The sequence below is a fragment of the Schistocerca nitens genome, chromosome 2, assembly GCF_023898315.1.
Source record: "Schistocerca nitens isolate TAMUIC-IGC-003100 chromosome 2, iqSchNite1.1, whole genome shotgun sequence".
Classification (NCBI taxonomy): Eukaryota; Metazoa; Arthropoda; class Insecta; order Orthoptera; family Acrididae; genus Schistocerca; species Schistocerca nitens.
In genome coordinates this window covers 710,070,876-710,085,255 of record NC_064615.1, presented here as the reverse complement: position 1 = coordinate 710,085,255, position 14,380 = coordinate 710,070,876, and positions in this window count along the sequence as shown.

The following is a 14,380-nucleotide window of genomic DNA, read 5'->3' as shown; positions in this document are numbered from 1 at the left end:
GTTGCTACGAGCTAAAGAATTACAATGTGACTGGAGACACAGAGACAAACAAAGGACATAAATTAATTAATAGAGTTTCATTATTGTGAGTATTATTGCTGTTTAGTTAGTGATTGTTAACAGATTTGATCTCAACCAGAGGAAGAAGTACATATTGTAAGACATTTTATTACAATAATCAACAAAGCCGTCGAAATGGCCGCTCTCGCGGCTATAGCTATACTTGATAACAACGCCCGAACCATTTTTCAAAAAATAAATATATTTAGTACAGGTGATTCTGACTTTTAACCTGGAAAACTTACTGAAGCTCATTGCAATACGACAAAAATTGCTGTCAAAATAACGTTTTCAAAACGTGTTGCGGTCATTTTGACCGCACTGGTAGTGCTAGTGTTAAAAGTTCAGTCAGATCGTAACCGGTGGTTTGCATCTAGTTACAGATTGATAAAACAGAAACTTCAAACAGCTAGTAGTGTTTCTTTTTAAAACACAGTTTTGTGTATAGAATTTTTTTAGTCACAGATCATAATATCCTCGTCCTAGTTATAATATCCCTTCCCCAAGTTAATTGTAATAATCTACTAAATCTTTTCGTTGTGAGTGACTTATGACTATAAGTTTGAAATGTGATCCATGATTACTTACCAATTTGCGTATATTTGGCCTTTGTGCACGGAGTGATATCGTCAAGTTCAGTTCCTATTACCATGAACAACGTGTTTTAGGACTTTACTGCAAACCCACTCATATCATTTCTTCAGAACGCCAAAAGTAATTAAATGGTCCTCACAATTTGTGTAGTTTGTTATCTACGTTATTGTGAAATATGAAATGTGAAAACAAGTCGTAAGAATTCATTGTGGCCTTGAAAAATTTTAATGATTTTTTTCTAAAAGTTTTCAGCACCTGCCAATCTTACATCTATTTTCGAGTTGTTTTCGAGACGTTTTCCCCCTCTTCCACCCCCCCCCCCCCCCAGGCTCAGATAGCGTGGGACAGCGTGGTGTGGCGCTAGAGGAAGTGAGCAGACAGACAGACAGGCGGGGTGCTATGGCGCGCAAGCCTGGACATGGCTCACGAGCCGAATTCTTGGCTGCACTGTTAAAGAGGAAGCTGCGCGATTGCTGACCTTGTAAGTGGAGGCATATGCGACAGGTGGAGCTTTCTGGGCGGCTGCACCACCCTCGTCTCGAACAGCTGTCCTCCGGCGCAGAAGGCTGACAGCGGCTGGAAGGAGGTCTGCAGGTGACAGACGGGCTGGAAGACTAAATCCATATTAAGACCACTGTGCCAGCAAGAGGCATGGAGCTAGTGGAGGTCAGTTCTCGTACTGGTGCTTGTAGCCGCCTCATGGGCCAGCACGGATCTCTCTTAGTAGAAGGTGGCTGCCAGACTGAAATCCTTTTGAAGAAAAAGATAGTTGTCTATACTGGCTCGGTGCATACTTTTTTTGCTACTGCATCGTGCTGGTCACGTAGGCTACACGATGTCCGTGGATCTGGTGAGAAGTAACTGACCCTCCGCTTGGCGATAACGTGAAGTACCCAGCCTGTCGCTTCCGTAGCCATGCTCGTTACGGCACAGGTAGCCCTGAGGTAGCTTCTGACCTGCCGTCTGTCTGGAGGTGCCTCTTTGGATCCTTGTATTAGCCAATGGAAGCGTTTTAGTCTTACTAAGCCCCACCAACTCTTTTATTTGTGGGACAATAAATTTCTTTAGAACACATAAAGTGCACGATATGATTAAATCGTGATTTTACTGCTACATCATTCAATACACAACATTAAGACAATGCACGTCTTATACCAAAACGGCTGCATAAACAAAATTCACTGGGTTCACTTTAAGGCTAGCTACTTCGGACAAACGCGAAAGAATTTTAAAATACATTACATGCAAGACGCAGAATTACAAAAGGAAAAAAAACCATAGGAAGTAAATACAGATTAGCATCTGACCTCATGCAACATAGTCACACGGTACACAACCTCGTAATCCTTCATATAATGAAGAAGGAGAACCTTTTGAACATCGAGGGTAAAGACGCTTAACGAAGAGGGCACGTCAACACTCGTCAGAGTCCTTGGGATATATTCTACTCCATTATTGATAACTTGCCTTAAAAGGTGTTTTAGAATCTCTTTCAGATGTTTGTAAACATGGTTTTACCTAGCCAGCAGCCAACAAGAGTTCTTGGCACTCTGGCAGCCTCTACGGTTCCAAGTGTTCTAACATTTGTCCTGTCACGCACGAACTGAAGGTACCCTCAAATATAAGTAATTTAGAATTTAATTAAATCAAAACAACTGCATATACAAACATTAAAAAAAATTGCATCACACCGGTTCCCAGAACTCCTGAAGATAAACGTTGACTGTCGATATTGTATCACAGACACAGTCCCTTTGACTGTTCAGAGATGTCACAAAACCCGCCCAAAGATGTAAACAACCATGCATGAGCAGCGCCATTAGACGCAGAGGGTCCGACAGCCGATCAGTTCCAGTCACTCCACCAGGAAGGAGGTACATGGCTCCTGTTGTCTGTAATTCAACCACGTTTAGATGGTCAATAAAGTGGTTCGATCTCGTCCACATTGTTACTTTATGGCAGGAAGGGCTCTCAACAAGGGAAGTGTCCAGGTGTTTCGGAGTGAACCATTTCGGACATGGAAGAGATACAGAGAGACAGAAACTGTCGATGACATGCCTTGCTCAGGCCGCCCAAGGGCTACTACTGCGGTGGATGACCGCTATCTACGGATTATGGCTCGGAGGAACCCTGACAGCAACGCCACCATGTTGAATAATGCTTTTCGTGCAGCCACACGACGTCATGTTACGACTCAAACTGTAAACAATAGGCTGCGTTATGCGCAACTTCAATCGCGACGTCCATGGCGAGGTCCAGCTTTGCAACTACGACACCATGCAGCGCAGTACAGAGCGGCCCAACAACATGCCGAAAGGACCGCTCAGACTTGACATCACGTTCTCTACACCGATGAGTGTCGCATATGTCTTCAACCAGACAATCGTCGGAGACGTGTTTGGAGGCAATCCGGTTAGGCCGAACGCTTTAGACGTGTCCAGCGAGTGCAGCAAGGTGAAGATTGCCTGATGTTTTGAGGTGGCATTACGTGGGACCGATGTACGCCGCTGGTGGTCATGGAAGGTTCAGTAACGGTTGTACGATACGTGATGGCCATCCTCCGACCGACAGTGCATCCATATTGGCAGCATATTGGCAAGGCATTAGTCTTCATGGACGACAATTTGCGCACATCTTGTGAATGACGTCCATCAGGATAACGATATTGCTCGACTAGAATGGCCAGCATGTTCTCCAGAAATTAACCCTATCGAACATGCCTGGGATAGATTGAAAAGGGCTGTTTACGGACGTGACCCACACATTCTGAGGGATCTATGCCGAATCACTGTTGAGGAATGGGACAATCAGGACCAACAGTGCCTTTATGAACTTGTGGATAGTATGCCACGGCGAATACAGGCATGCATCAATGCAAGAGGAAATTCTACTGGGTATTAGATCTATAGGTGTGTAGAGCAATACAGCAATTGGAACACCACCTCTGAAGGTCACGCTGTATGGTGGTACAACATGCAATGTGTGGCTTTCATGAGCAATAAAAAGTGCGGAAATGATGTTTATGTTGATCTCTATTCCAATTTTCTGTACAGGTTCCGGAACTCTCGGCACCGCAAAAGTTTATTTCATGCCTGCAGATATTCAGTGATAAGGTGTCCTTAGGTTAGTTAGATTGAAGTAGTTGTAAGTCTAGTAGACTGATGACCTCAGATGTTAACTCCCATAGTGCTTAGAGCCAATAGAACCATTTTGCGGGGCAGGAAGCGGAACTCGCATTCTCTTTGATTTATCAGACAGTGTAGTATAGAGATGATTTAAACGAGTTTCGTGGATCCCCATTAAGTTGAACCACTTCTTGTAGTTGTCCTGGTGTCACACATGTAGTTTCAACAGCGGGGGTTGTTCCTGGCAAAACAGAAAGTAGCGTGCTGGAGTTGTGCGGTACCAAAGAAACGTGTCGACGATCAATGTGATAACTGACGAAAACTTCACACCAACCGTTTACATCTCACTGTTTCTGAAGAGCTGCCTGACGGCAGTAGATACTGCAACTGTCTGAAATAAATGTGTGCCCAGATCAACTTATGACCCATTTTTATCGCAGTGAGGCTGATGTCGAAAAGAGAGTAAGAATATAAATCTTTATGCCTTATTTATGTGTGTTGTTTTCATTGTAAAGTTGCTGTTGCATTGAATACTAGATCAGTAGCTGGCGTTGCATGGGTACCCATTTAATCCATTCTTTTATTAGTTCATCTCATCATTCCCCACCTCCTGTCTGTATCTCTCTTTCCCTCTCTCTGCCCATATCCACTACTACATCTCTCTGTTTACTTCTTCTATCCCTCATTCTTTGTCGATTCCCCTTGCCCTCTCTTTGACCATCTCCTCTTCCTTCTCTGTTCATCTCCTTCTTCCCCTCCGACACCTTTCTTTGTGCTTCCACTACTCCCCTCTTGCACCCTTTCTCTCCGACAGTCTTCTCCTCCTCTCCCCTCTGTCATCTCCTGCCACCCCCTCTTTCCACCCATCTTTTTCCTTTCTCTGGACATCTCCTCCTCTCTCTCTCTTTCCATTTCCTCCTCTTTCCCACCACTCTGTCTCCTCTCTCGCTATATGTGCCCATCTCCTCCTTCCCCCTCTGTGTCTGTCCATCCCCTTCCTCTGCCATTCACTCTCCGCTTTGTCACTCCCACCTCAGTAGGAGGATGGTGGTTCTTACCCTGACAATATTTTTTTCTAGATCATACCTAACACGTGCATCAAATTTGATTGGAATAGTTCCGAGAGTTTAGAATGAGCTTTTCACTTGTGGCTTTGTCTACGTACATACTTTTCAAATATGTCTCACATATACTGAACATATTTTACAGGTATTTCTAAACATACTTCACCCATATCTCTAGTGAATTTCACTCTGCAGTTCAATTATCACGCAGCTCAACGTTTATGACGTCTTATTTTTTGCGTTATGTGTTTGCATAGTAATATATTTTTCTGGTTATATTCAGCGACGTATGTGTATACTGCCTGCGGAATGTGTTACGTATAACATTAATAGCAAAGAAGTAACAAATTAAAATTCATCCATGATGCAGCCGTCTTTTACGCCTATTAGTATTTGACATATCTCCTGAGCTATGTGCCGTACAAAGACATATATTTCTTATCTACATTCAGCGATATGTCTGTACTGCCTGCTAAGTGTGTTGCCAATACAGCTCGTAGTAATGAAGTAATAAAAATAAACGTCATGCATAAGGCGGCAGTTTTTCACGCATTTCAGTGTTTATGAGGCTGTAACTCCTGAACTATGCGTCACACGGTGATATAATTTTACAGGTATGTTCAGTGGTCTATGGGGATACTGTCTGCAAAATGTGTCACGAGTACAGATGTAGTAAAGATGTAATAAAGTGAAGCATCATTCTCATTCTTTAAGCGGTATTTTTACTGTATGAACAGCGAAAATGTAGTAGGCGATAAACTTTTTTCCTTGGATAGTTTTGTTAGGGGCGTGAGGGAGAAAAAATTTGTTAGCTGTTTGAAATTACGTGCAAAGTTTGTTGAAGTGACTAAGTGCTCTTATTCTCAAAATATAGGTATACGCACGTCGTGAGGTACACTGGTTTTACACCACTAACCCTTTGACAGATAGGTGGTTATTATCGCCACAGCGATTCTGTCCACACAGTAAGTGGTATGTCTACCAATTTGGTTGAAATCGGTCCAGTGATATGAATTTACGGCAGAATATTTTATACATAAAAATTAACACCTTCTCTGCCAAATACGATGCGTACAGTGTCAGCAATGATCTGTGAGAGAGAGTGCGTTGAACTGTGCAGAATTCGCTGAGTGGCGTATAGGGCAATGTTGTCTGACTTACCCCTGTGCGTAATGTAGTGTGCTTGTGAACGGGTTGTATACATAGTAAGTGTGAATGAATGAAGATATGTTACTATGATGCTGCTGTGTAGAACCTTTTTATTTTGTTTTAGTACTCCAACAACTAGCAAAATATTTGATTACGTTGCTTTTGTGGCGAGAAACGTTCAATACTGTTATTACTTGTTACAGATATCGCTGGTGTATTGATATCCACTAATACGGAGCCTGTAGAACATGAACAGGCGTACTGTAACAAGGAAATGAAGAGAACACTAGATAAATGCTGTCGTGAGAGTAAAAAAGTTACCCAGAATATTACATTGTTGCTATATCTATGGTAGGGTAATGCACCTATTTAATATTTTCTACTTTTTCAACTCTAATACTTAACACTGTTTTTGTAATAGTGATTACATAATGAAGATGCAGTTTTCGTACCTTAAAATGAAAATTTATTCGTGGGAATCATTTGTAAGGTCGAAGTGAACAGCGGAGTGAACCACAATTGAATCCATAAGGCCCCACCAAGCTGAATGCTTTAAATTTTGAATAAAAGTCATCTTCAATGGCGACCGAAGACTTCCCATATAAGAAGTTACTCTCGTTCTGCCAGCGGACTTGTGGCAGGGAAGTTAGAAGATCAGGAAAGGGAAATGCTAAGGTTCAGCCTAAATAAAGTGGGGAACAATGAAGTGAAATGATATGAAGTTAAGGGTTTCTGGTCGGACGAATATAGGGTACTTTAAACAGCAGCAGAAAATGGCATGAAAAGAAAGGGAGGGCAGGGAGTAAGTTACAGTGAACAGTTGAGTGATAGGGCTGTTCTTATTGCGCTTCACTGAAAACAAACGCAGACAACAATAGTTCAGCTAAACACCCCTAGATGGAGATGAAGAGCTAGAGAAAATATGTGATCGTATCGAACGGATAATTCACTACTTACAGGGGGATGAAAATTATCATAGGGGACTGGAAAGCGGTTGTACGATGGAAGAAAGCGGGAGAGTACGAGATAGGCAGTACGAATGAGAGCGGAGAAAGACTAATTGACTTCTGGAAGAAATTTCAGATGGTAACAGCGAATACTCGCTTCAAGAATCACGAGGAGGTACGGTATACATGCAAAACTGGAAATACGGCTGGATTGTATCATGATCAGAAAATGATTCCAAAATCAGGCGACGATGCAGAGTAACATCATAATTTAGTGGTAATTTAGAGTAGACTATAGTTTTAAAGAATCGTACGGCAGAGTCAGTGTGGAAGGAATTGGGATATTGAAGCACTAAGGAATAATAAAACTTATAATTTTTAACATTTTTATGCAGCAATAATAAAACCCAGTTAAGGATGTGGTTACAGCGATGAGGAATATTAAAGTAGACACTTCAGTTGAAGAGAAGTGAATATCTCTTAAAAGTATAATCGCAGATGGTGGACAGTCAGACACAAGTGCAAGTAAGGTAGCTCCCAAGAAAAAATGGGCATCATAAGAAACTGCTCGACGAAAGGAGCAAGTCCAAAAATGTCCAGGGAAAGACAGGAATGCAGCAATATGTCACTTGGGAATGAAATAAATACGAAGTGCATGGAAGCTAAGACTAAATAATCGCAGGAAAAATGGGAAGTAATCGAAAAAGAAATTATCGTCCAACGGTGTGACACAGTATATAGAAACGTCAAGACAGTCTTTGGTGAAATTATGAGGAAGAGCGGCTGCTTTAACGGGAATTCAACTTTTAAACGCAGAGGAAATATTGGATGGTTAGAAAGAGTACACTGAGTACACCTTCGGGAATATTTGGGGAAAATAGGAGGCAAACAAATCAAATTGGTGTGTTGAATCTAGCAGATTGGCGAATTATCATCACAGTTTCGGAAAAAATATCGTCTACACATTCAAAATGGAGCAAGGCCACATAGTCCGAAAACTATCGCACAATCGGCTGACCACTCCAAACATCCAATTTGCTGACAAGAATAGTATACGGAAGAATGGAAAAGGATATTGAGAATCTGTTTGATAATGTGGTGTCACCGCCAGACACCACACTTGCTAGGTGGTAGCCTTTAAATCGGCCGCGGTCCGTTAGTATACGTCGGACCCGCGTGTCGCCACTATCAGTGATTGCAGATCAAGCGCCACCACACGGCAGGTCTAGAGAGACTTCCTAGCACTCGCCCCAGTTGTACAGCCGACTTTGCTAGCGATGGTTCACTGACAAATTACGCTCTCATTTGCCGAGACGATAGTTAGCATAGCCTTCAGCTACGTCATTTGCTACGACCTAGCAAGGCGCTATTATCATTTGTTATTTATCTTGGGATGCATGTACAGTCAGACCGATGTTCACCAATTATGGATTAAAGTTAAGTATTCCAGCAGCTACGTACTTTTCTTGATAGTATAATTACTTTACCTGTTCCAGACCTCACGCCAGCCTGCGTGAGCTTAAACGCGTGCCTTTCGGCTTCCTCCAAACCCAGTGAATTGGCTCCTGCCAATTCACAACAGATGACGACTACTTTGGTTTTGGAAAAGATACCAGAGAGGCTATCCTGACGTTGCTTTTAATAATGGAAGCAAGACTGAAACAAACCCCAGACATGCCCCCAGGAGTTTTCGATCTAGAAACATCGTTCAGCAATGTGAAACGGTGCAAGATGTTGGAGATTCTGAGATAAATGGGGGTAAACTACAGGGAGAGACGGGTGATGTACGGTATGTACGAGAACGAAGAGGGAACAACAAGACTGGATTAAAGAGGGGTTACACAGAGATTTAGTCTTTCACTCCTACTGTTGAATCTATACACCGAAGGGGCAATGAAGGAAATAACAGAAAGGTTCAAAGTGGCATTAAAATTGAGGGTGTATGGACGTCTGTGATGAGATTCACAGCTGATATACCTATTCTGTGTGAAAGTGAAGAAGAATTACAGGATCTGTTCAATGGAATGAACAGTGTAACTGATACGTAATATGGGCTGAGAGTAAATCGAAGGAAGCCGCAAGTAACGAGAAGTGGCAGAAACGATAACAGCAACAAACTTAACATCACGATTGGGGACAGCGAAGTAGATGAAGTTAAGGAATTCTACTACTTAGGCAGTAAACTAACCAATGACGGACGGAGCAAGGAGGACATCAAAAAGCAGACTAGTAGTGACAAAAAGGGTATTTCTGTCCAAGAGAAGTCTACTAGTGTGAAATATAGCACTTCCATGTCTTCCATTGTACTAGAGGGAGCTGTAGAGGGCAAAAACTGTAGAGGAAGACAGAGATTGGAATACGTCAAGCAAATAATTGAGGACGTAGGTTGCAAGTGCTACACTGAGATGAAGAGATTAGCACAGGAAAGGAATTCGTGGCGGGCCGCATCAAACCAGTCAGTAGACTGATGACCAAAAAAAAAAAAAAAAAAAAAGTTAGAGGAAGAAGTTTCTGAGAATCGACGTGTGGAGTACAGCACAGTATGGTAGTGAATCACTGACAGTGTACAAAACCGGTACAGAACAGAATGTGTTTCCGATGCGATAATATACATGACTGTTGAATGGTTCAAATGGCCAACATCTGAGGTCATCAGTCCCCTACACTTAGAACTACTTAAAGCTAACCTAAGGTTATCACACACATCCATGCCCGAGGCAGGATACGAACCTACGACCGTAGCAGCAGCGCGGTTCAGGACTGAAGCGCATAGAACCACTCGGCCATAATGGCCGGCACAAGACTGTTGAAAATCAGGTGGACTGCTAAGATAAAGAATGAGCAGGTTATCCACAGAATCGGCGAAGAAAGACGAAAGTAATGAGAAATAGCAGAAACGAGAACATCAAGAAACTTAATATAAGAAGAGGATGTTGTGTCTGTGCCCTCTCGTAATGTTTTGTGGTTCCTGGCTGGAGGAGGAGAGGGTGGTATGATAGGTGGTCGGTCGGTTTCCTCTCACTACAACACAAAATGCACACGTTGATAAAATACACTTTATTTCAGGAACCAATTGAGTATTGAACTTCAATCATGTCTAATCTGAAGTTTTGTGGTTAACAGCAATCAAATAACATGTACTAATTCTTGAATCTTGTCCGCGTCCATATCAAAACTATATACAAAACTTTCCCTCACAGCTAACTAAGGTGCGAGGCGACGAATATATCGCTGTGGAAGATTAGATCATATTGCGACGTACTGAAGTGTAATGCGAACTGAGTCCAGATGCGACGTACTGAGATTGAGAAATTGAGAAAACTCTATCGGGGGCGGCCTGTATGCACGCTGCCTAGAGGTTGTTATCGGTGGATAGTCTGGATGCGAGTCTTGGTCATCTCTTGTCATAGGTGCGCTTAGTTCAGCGCCTGCTGTACAATGTTTCCTAGTGCCGACCGGCGTGTTGGCGAAGGCGTACGCCAACGCAGAAGAGACACGCTGATAGGAAATGTGTTAATAAGTCAAGGAATAACCTTAATGGTATTAGACGAAACTAAAGGGTAAAAATTTTATGGGAATACAGAGATAGGATTAGACCCAGCAAATTGAGGAAGTAAGGTAGAAACGCTACTCTGAAATGAAGAGGTTGACGCAGGTGAGGAATTCGTGGCAGGCTGCATCAAACCATTTACTTTCCGACAAAAATATAAGTAAACAGTCTAATGAAAATCGCTTAATAGACATTGTAACTTTACGTATCTTTCTGAACATAGCTGCATTTCGATACATATCCTCACTAGCACACACAGCGAATCAACCTAACTGCAGTTCATATTTATATAATTTTCATGTCACTGCACTGTACCTGATTATGGCAGTATACTGATGAAAGGCGTCGCGCTGACTAAATATTAGTATGAAGTGACTGGAACAAAAGAAACTGGCTCATATGCTCTCTTTAGCATTTATGATGCAGTTTGAATGACGTAAACCGTTAAATAAGTGAGCCACACTGTATGTGGAAGACGATTTTAGAGGCAATAGCTTGTCATTTTGGGGATAAGCTATGATGATTACCATTCGCAGTAACTTTTAAAACGGTTGTTATCTTACTACATGATACGTAGTTTTTAATGTGCTAACTGGTTACAGTACAAGAAAAATCTGCTTTATTTTGTTTTATTTAATGTCAAATTTGGCTGGTTAGGAGAGGTAGTGTCAAATGTAATTTGCCTTAGTGAGGAAAACACAGCATCTTAAATTATGATGATACGTCACTGAGTGGTCCCTAGCGAGCATAGTTCTTTCCAGGGATCAACCTACATTCAGACGTAACATATTTTTGTTTTACACTATCCCCACAGGTTTCGTGGTACATACCTTGTTTGTGTATATGTGTTTATTTATTTATATCTTCACTTAGTTGCAGAACTGTAATATACTGACACCTCGTGGCTGGAGTAAATTAGAGAGGGACTGATCTAATTAGAGACTTCTAAACTTCGTCGGTGTGAAAAGAAGTACGAGAGTAGGCTAAGGAATAACTTTTTTCCAGCGAATGTCCTACCTAATGGCTGAACAACAATGGATCTCAGTTCATGTTCCTGGACTTTGAGGTAATCATTTGTTGCACATACTTGTGATCATCGTACACTGAAGAGACAAAAGTTGTTGGATAAGTCCTAATATCGTGTCAGATCCTCTTTTCCCCTATGTGATTCAACAACTAGTGGCATGGATTCAAGAAATCGTTAGAAGTCTCCAGATAAATATTGAGCCGTGCTCCCTCTATAGCCTTCCATAACTGCGAAAGTGTTGCCGGCGCAAGATGTTGTGTGCAAACTGACATCGCTATTATGTGTCATAAATATTCAATGGGATTAACGCCAGGCAATCTGAGTGGCCAATCATTCGCTCAAATTGTCCAGAACGTTCTTCAAATCAATCCGAACAATTATTGCCCGGTGACATGACATGATTATTTGGGAACAGGAAGGCCATGGATGGCTGTAGATGGTCTCCAAGTAGCCGATTACAGCCATTTCCACTCAGTGATCGGTTCAGTTGGATGAAAGGACCCAATCCATTCCCTGTTAACAAGGCCCACACATCATGGAGCCATCACTAGTTTGCACAGAGGCTTGTGGACGGTTTGGGTCCATGGTTTCGTGGGGACAGCGCCACACACCAACGCCACCATCAGCTTTTGATAGCTGAAATCGGGACTCATCTGACCAGGCCTCGGTTTTCAAGTCATCTAGGGTCAAAGCGCTATGGTTTCGGGCCAGGAGATGTGCTGCAGGCGATTTCGCGCTGTTAGCAAAGGCACTCACGTTGGTCGTCTGCTGCTATAGCCCTCGGACGCCACATTTCGCCCCAGTGTCATAATCGATACGTTAGTCGTACGTCCCACATTGATTTTTGAGGTTACTGCATGGAGCGTTACTTGTCTGTTAGCACTGACAACTCTGCGCACACACCGCTGCTCTCGGTCGTTAAATGAAGGCTGTCGGCTACTGAGTTGCGTGTGGTAAGAGAAAATGCCGTCGTGCGGCCACCATCACCTTTTCGCATGAATCACCTGAATGCAAAAGACACCTTCGCCTATGCACTGCATTGTTATACCTCGTGTACACGGACTGCCGCCATCTATGTATGTGCGTATCGCTATCCCAAGACTTTTGGTCCCACCTCTGTGTACTTGCTCACACCGCATTCCTAGACCGAAAATACCACGAGATTCTTAATATTATACCGGTAAAGGACGAAGAACAAAGGATTGTCGGAACTGAACCGGCCTGGTTGATGTGATACTGAAATGGAGTGAAGTGAATCTCTTAGCAGAGTACCCGTTTGTGGAGAAACTCATAGACATTGCAGAAATCGATGGTCATTTCTGGAAGTGCTTTCTCCTCAGCATATAAGACCGGTCAAGAGCCCTCAGCTTTCATCATGTGGCCAGCCCAGTCTTGCCGACAACCTTTGGAATCAATATATTCACAGCCTGCTCTCGCTGCGTACGCCACAAGCCTTATAAAAGCCATTTTGGCGCTACAGTGCTTCTCTAAAGACTTTTTTCAACGTACCTAACACTGTCATTCTTTATTCCAACAAGTACTTCTTCTATTACAAGTACTTCTTTTGTCTGTACCACAATCACATCTTTAAAGTTACACTTAGCCGAGACTACTGTTGCTCAATTTGTAATTAATGTTCTCTTTTCTTTGGTAACGCTTGAGCATATCCGCAGTGGTTTCAAATTTATTAAACCAGAAAAGTGCCACAAAATTGTCGGATGGTTCTTTGAAAGAGCACGGCCCATTCCCCACCGCATCTTTATCGTGTAGTATTTCTCCACGGAAACTTAAACGCTAATCTTTCAGAAAAAAACCAATGCAGCAAGAAAGAATTATCCAAATGGCACGGAAATCTGTATATGTTTAGTCCGTATACAGACAAACAAATGGTTACAGTTTCAGGAAACCGGCCGGCCGGAGTGGCCGTGCGGTTCTAGGCGCTACAGTCTGGAACCGAGTGACCGCTACGGTCGCAGGTTCGAATCCTGCCTCGGGCATGGCTGTGTGTGATTTCCTGAGTTAGGTTTAATTAGTTCTAAGTTCTAGGCGACTGATGACCACAGAAGTTAAGTCCCATAGTGCTCAGAGCCATTTTTTTTCAGGAAAGCGGGACGATTTTTTTGAAGAGAAAGAGCTTGAGAAATTAAGCAAGTCTGTAACGCACTGGTCCGCCTCTGATCCTTATCTGGCTTGTCATTAGAGTTGCTGTCTCTGGCCAAGGCAGAGTTCGCAAAGCACGGGGACAAGCAGTAGAAACTCTCCCCGTGTGCGGGCGGGCATTATCTTGCTGAAATTTAAGAATGGGATGGCTTCCCATGAAGGGAAAATGGGGCGTAGAATATCGTCGACGTACCGCTGTGCCGTAACGATGACAGCCAAAGGGGTCCTGCTATGATAAAAATGGCAACACAGGCCATCAGTCCTGGTTGTGGGGCTGTATGACGGGCAACAGGTTAGTATTCCACTGCTGTCTAGGTCATCTCCGGACACGTCTTCGTTGGTCATCTGTGCTCAATTCGAAGCGGAACTCCTCATTGTAGGTAGGTCTACTCCCGTCAGTGAGATTCCTCGATTGAATATATAGGGCTATACATAGAAGGGTGGTTTAAGAAATAAGATAAATGATCTGCGAGAAACAATTTATCCAGGAAAGGAAATTAGATACACAGCTAGTACATCATTTGGAGAAAAGCGGAATATGGTAAAAAAAGCATTGAATTAGTTGCCATGCATTTATACGTATGATATCTTTCTACCAAATACAGTGCAATCTTTTAATATACTTCTGCTAAATTCAGAACAAGCTAAAGCTTGTTAAACGTGTGCCCCATGCCACCTATGGTATTCAAAACGTATAAGAGGCA